The sequence below is a fragment of the Carya illinoinensis genome, chromosome 3 (genome assembly GCF_018687715.1).
Source record: "Carya illinoinensis cultivar Pawnee chromosome 3, C.illinoinensisPawnee_v1, whole genome shotgun sequence".
Classification (NCBI taxonomy): Eukaryota; Viridiplantae; Streptophyta; class Magnoliopsida; order Fagales; family Juglandaceae; genus Carya; species Carya illinoinensis.
Genome location: NC_056754.1, coordinates 15,081,679 through 15,087,456, shown reverse-complemented (window position 1 = coordinate 15,087,456; position 5,778 = coordinate 15,081,679). Strand labels below are relative to the sequence as shown.

The 5,778-nt window shown below is 40.6% G+C and overlaps 1 pseudogene; it reads left to right on the top strand.

The window, feature by feature from the left end:
• Nucleotides 1-260: 260 nt before the first annotated feature.
• On the top strand, nucleotides 261-2,621 carry LOC122305658 (annotated as a pseudogene).
• Nucleotides 2,622-5,778: the final 3,157 nt, after the last annotated feature.

Here is a 5,778-nt window from a genome sequence, read left to right as displayed (position 1 = left end):
ATATACATATTAATACTAATTTTTTTATATTTAAAATTTAAATTTAATAAAATTTATTTTTTAAGTAATCACATGAACCCACAACGTAGTCCTCAAGATTGCTATGACTTGTCTCGGTTGACTCGTAAGTCGACGTTGAAACAATTATTTGTAAACTTTGACGTTGGATTTTATTTTTAAAGATCAAATGCTTTTGGCCTCTAACTTCATACAAAAGGAAACAAAACAGAGGAGAACAGAGAGGTTGCGAAGAGCTCATTCTCCTCGTTATGAATTCTATCATTGTGTTTCTCGTTCACTCTGCATTTTTTACTGCTTCAGCTCAAAAAATACAGTCCAATGTAATCCGAGGCTCTTCTCTAACACCCGGCATCAACTCTACGTGGTTGTCACGTTCTGGTCTCTTTGCCGTTGGATTCTATAAGCAAGGCAATGGCTACGCTGTTGGTATTTTTCTTGCTGGAATTCCTCGAAAAACTGTTGTCTGGACTGCAAACCGTGACGAACCTCCAGTCTCCAGCAATGCTACCTTGCATTTTGCCGGGGATAGCAAGCTTGTCCTGCGAACGACACCAGAGCAAAGAATCAGTACCATAGCTGATTCTGTTGGTTCTACTTCCGCTGCCATGCTTGATTCTGGGAATTTGGTGCTATATAATTCCGATCAAGAAATACTGTGGCAAAGTTTTGAGCATCCGACTGATTACCTTTTACCCGGTCAACGTCTCTTAGCAGGTACGGAGCTGTTTTCTAGTAAATCAGAAACTGATCACTCAACGGGTATCTTTCGTCTTAAGATGCAACATGATGGAAACCTTGTTCAATACCCGGTGGACAGATGGAAGGGGAGATAACGTGAGGGTCATATCTTACTTCACATCTTGGACAGATGGAAGGGGAGATAACGTGACGCTAAACCTTAATGCTGAGGGTCATCTCTACTTCCTCAACGCCACTGGTTCTACCATTAAGAATCTCACCGACGGAGGATATCCTACAAAGGAAACTATCTATCTTATGAGAATTGATGCAGATGGAATATTCCGACTGTACTCATATAAGCTGAAACAGAATGGAAACTGGTCAATTGTCTGGTCATCTTTGAATGATTCGTGTGATCCTAAGGGTCTCTGCTCGCTAAACGGCTACTGTGTTTCGAATGATACAGAAGCTAAATGTGTATGTCTTCCTGGGTTTGAAATGGTACACCCAGGGAATTGGACTCCAGGCTGTGACAGAAGTTTTAGTGTTCCTGGTTGCAACAACAAGAATGAATATAATATGTACACCATGGAGGAGCTGGTTAATACCGAATGGGAAGATGTTTCGTATTCTATTATGTCGTTTCTACTCAAAGAAGATTGCAAACAAGCCTGCCTAGAGGATTGTAACTGTGAAGCTGCACTATTCAAAGACGGGAGTTGCCAGAAACAAAGGCTCCCATTGAGATACGGAAGAAGGAAATTGAGTTATTCAACCATAGCTTTCATCAAGGTAGGTAAATCGACACCCGTTACAAGTAAAGATATGCCGAAAGAAAACAGGGAAGGCCTTCGACTAGACATTCTAATTATTAGTGCTGTCTTTCTTACTTTTGGAGGTATGATGTTGGTAATTTCTGGAATTGTGTTCTACAAAAATCATTTCTGGTATAAAAAGCTCCCGTTTAATGGAGATGTTGAGCTGAACGGCGATGTTGCTCTGCGACCATTTACTTATCTAGACCTTGAGAAAGCGACCAATGGCTTTAGGGAAGAGGTTGGAAGAGGATCATTTGGCACAGTTTACAAAGGAGCAATATTGAATGGCCAAAAGATTGTGGCCGTCAGGAAGCTAGAGAAAGTGTTGGCTGAAGGAGAAAGAGAATTCCAGACTGAGATGAAAGTGATCGGGAGAACGCATCACAGAAATCTGGTGCGTCTACTCGGGTACTGTCATGATGGTATTCATAGGCTTTTGGTATACGAGTTCATGAGCAATGGATCACTCGCAGATATACTCTTTACACCAGAAAAACAACCTTGTTGGGAAGAAAGAATGGGAATTGCTCGCGACATAGCAAGAGGAATCCTTTATCTCCACGAAGAGTGCGAGCAACAAATCATTCATTGTGACATAAAACCCCAAAACATTCTCATGGATGATTACGGGTGTGCAAAAATCTCTGACTTTGGATTGGCGAAGCTACTGAAACCAGACCAAACCAGGACCTTTACCGGCATTAGAGGGACAAGGGGATATGTTGCACCGGAGTGGCATCGGAAACTGCCCATAACAGTCAAGGCAGATGTTTATAGCTATGGAATTGTGTTGTTGGAAATCATCTGTCGACGAAAGAGTGTGGATTGGAGTCTACCAGAGGATATAGCTGTTCTTGAAGATTGGGCCTACCACTGTTTCGAGGCTGGCGACTTAGGCCAATTAGTTGGGCGGGATGATGAGGTTGACAAGAAACAGTTGGAGAAGGTTCTACTTATGCTGGAAGGAACTGTGGATGTTCCAATCCCTCCCAGCCCTACTTCTTTTTTCAGTGTGATCTAGGCTAGATTGGCTGTCAACTGCTTGATCAGCCTCGTAGTTTCTACATCAAAGTGTAATTTTTCCCACAAGCTTTACTTTTAGGTGCCTATTTGTGTATTCTCTAGTTGTAGTTGGTATTTAACTCTTACATTCCATTATAGTAAAAATGTTATTGTCAATGTCATGTACGGGATGATGCCTTTGCAAGCTTATCAATTGATACATTATACTGCCGTTGAGCATCAGCTTACATTGAATAATATTTTTATTTAATTATTTTTATTCTTTCTATAGAAATAATAAATTCCATAATAAATATTTCGTTAGTACGTCGATTAGAAATAACATAACTTTGTGAGCGATTGAATTATATACCTATTCTATTATAATAAGCTACTTTCAAACTCCAACACTGGTTTTCCGTTAACTTTTGTTTCCCGTTAACGAATAATGAGTGAGTAAGATGCGAAGAGTATTGTGCTCTTTGAAGGTCTCCTCCAGAAGCAAAGACTGCTCCTTTGACAGCCTGAGTTTCTTTCTGTAGCGGTAAAGCCACTTTTATGGACTTTTATGGGTCAAAAATGGTGGCTAGTTGAGCTTGCATTCACATTTGCTTTCGCCATCTTCCATTTGCTTCTGCCATCTTCCACTTGCTTCCGCTATCTTCTTTGTGGGTCAAAAATGGTGGCTAGTTGACAACCTACATCAAGCTTGCGTTCACATTTGCTTCCGCCATCTTCCACCTCCTTTAACTCCTATAAATACATGTTTTTGCTTTTGTAAACCTATCCCATTTTGAAAGAAAAATTTAGAGAAAGAGAGAGAGTTTTAGAGAGAAAAATAGTGAGGTTTCTCCTATATATTGTCTCTCCTTTTATAAGAAAGATTGAGTTTTCACCTTTTATAAGAGAGGTTATTGTCAATTGTGCTCTCCTTATTCAAGAGAGAAATTCTTGTAATCCTTTTGCTATAAGTGAAATTCTTCTACAATTGGAGTTCTTTATTATTTCTTTTATTCTTTCTCATTTCTACTTCAGTTGTAATTGTATGCCCCGTACCACAACTGCCTAACAGTGGTATCAGAGCATCAGGTTTATAGCCGGTTTTCGTGCTACAGTTAGATCCAGTTAGTGGCAAGGAGGCATCTTCAATAATGGCGACGAAGTATGAAATAGAGAAGTTCAATGGGAGTAATTTCTCATTGTGGAAAATGAGAATAAAAGCAATTTTGAGGAAAGATAATTGCTTGACGGCAATTGGAGATAGGCCCGATGAGATCACTGACTACGGCAAGTGGAACGAGATAGATGGCAATGCTATTGCTAATCTGCACCTAGCACTAGCTGATGGAATATTGTCAAGTGTGGCGGAGAAAAAGACAGCAAAAGAGATATGGGATACTCTGACAAAATTGTACGAGGCCAAATCACTACACAACAAAATTTTCTTGAGAAGAAAACTCTACACCCTTCGGATGATGGAGTCAACTATGGTGACAGACCACATCAACACCCTTAACACTTTATTTTCACAGCTCACAGCAATGGGGCATAACATAGAGACGGGTGAACATGCTGAAATTCTACTTCAAAGTCTACCTGATTCGTATGATCAACTCATCATCAACTTAACCAACAACATTGAAATTCTAGTCTTCGATGATATTGCAGCTGCGGTTCTTGAAGAAGAAAGTCGGCGCAAAAGCAAAGAAGATAGACCAGGAGGTTCACAGCAAGCCGAAGCTTTGGTAATGACGAGAGGGAGATCAACGGAACGTGGCCCCAGTGGAAGTCAAAATCAGAGTAGATCAAAATCCAGAAGTAAGAAGAATGTCAAGTGTCATCACTGTGGCAAGAAAGGGCACTACAAAAGGAAGTGTTGGCATCTCAAGAAGAATGAAGAAGCCAAAGGAAAAGGCCCTGAGTTGTCAAAAGCTCAGGGTTGTGTAGCAAGCACCTCAGATGATGGTGAAATTTTATACAGTGAGGCAACAACAGTTACTAAAGGTAGAAGAAGATTCGCTGATGTCTGGCTTATTGACTCAGGAGCAACATGGCATATGACTCCCCGGAGAGAATGGTTCCATCAATATGAACCTATCTCAGGAGGATCTGTGTTCATGGGAGACGATCATGCCTTGGAGATTGCTGGTATTGGTACCATCAAATTGAAGATGTGTGACGGTACAGTTCGCACCATTCAGGAGGTACGACATGTGAAAGGCCTGAAGAAAAATCTATTGTCTTTAGGACAATTAGATAATAGTGGGTGTAAAACCCATATTCAAGATGGGATCATGAAAATAGTTAAAGGCGCGCTTGTAATGATGAAAGCGGAAAAGATAGCTGCAAATTTGTACATGCTTAAAGGAGAAACAAAACAAGAAGGAGAAGCATCCACTGCGCTGGCAAGTTCGGCAGAAGAATTAACAATGATGTGGCACTGTAAGCTTGGCCACACGTCGGAACGAGGTTTGAAGATTCTTGCTGAACAAAAGCTTCTTCCAGGGCTCAAAAAGGTTTCATTACCCTTTTGTGAGCATTGTGTTACTAGTAAGCAGCACAGATTGAAATTCAGTAGTTCCTCTGCTAGAAGTAAAGCTATCTTAGAACTAATCCATTCTGATGTTTGGCAAGCACCAGTTTTGTCCCTAGGAGGAGCAAAATACTTTGTGTCATTTATTGACGATTACTCCAGGTGATGTTGGGTGTATCCAATAAAAAATAAAGCAGATGTATTTCCAGTTTTCAAAATATTCAAAGTGCGGGTTGAGCTTGAATCTGAAAAGAAGATCAAGTGTTTAAGGACAGACAATGGAGGAGAATATACTGGTATTGAATTTGATAGCTTCTGTCAATAAGAAGGTATCAAAAGGCAGCTCACGGTGGCATACACTCCACAACAAAATGGAGTAGCAGAGCGGATGAACAGAACCTTGTTAGAACAAACAAGAGCGATGTTAAGAACTGCGGGAATGGCCAAATCATTTTGGGCAGAAGCAGTCAAGACTGCCTGTTATGTGATCAATCGGTCACCATCAACCGCAATTGATCTGAAAACGCCGATGGAGATGTGGACTGATAAGCCAGCTGATTATTCTCACTTACATACATTTGGGAGTCCATTTTATGTTATATACAACGCCCAAGAAACATCAAAGCTAGATCCAAAATTTAGAAAATGTATTTTCTTAGGGTATGCTGATAGAGTCAAGGGGTATCGCCTGTGGGATCCCACTGCCCGCAAGGTGCTAATCAG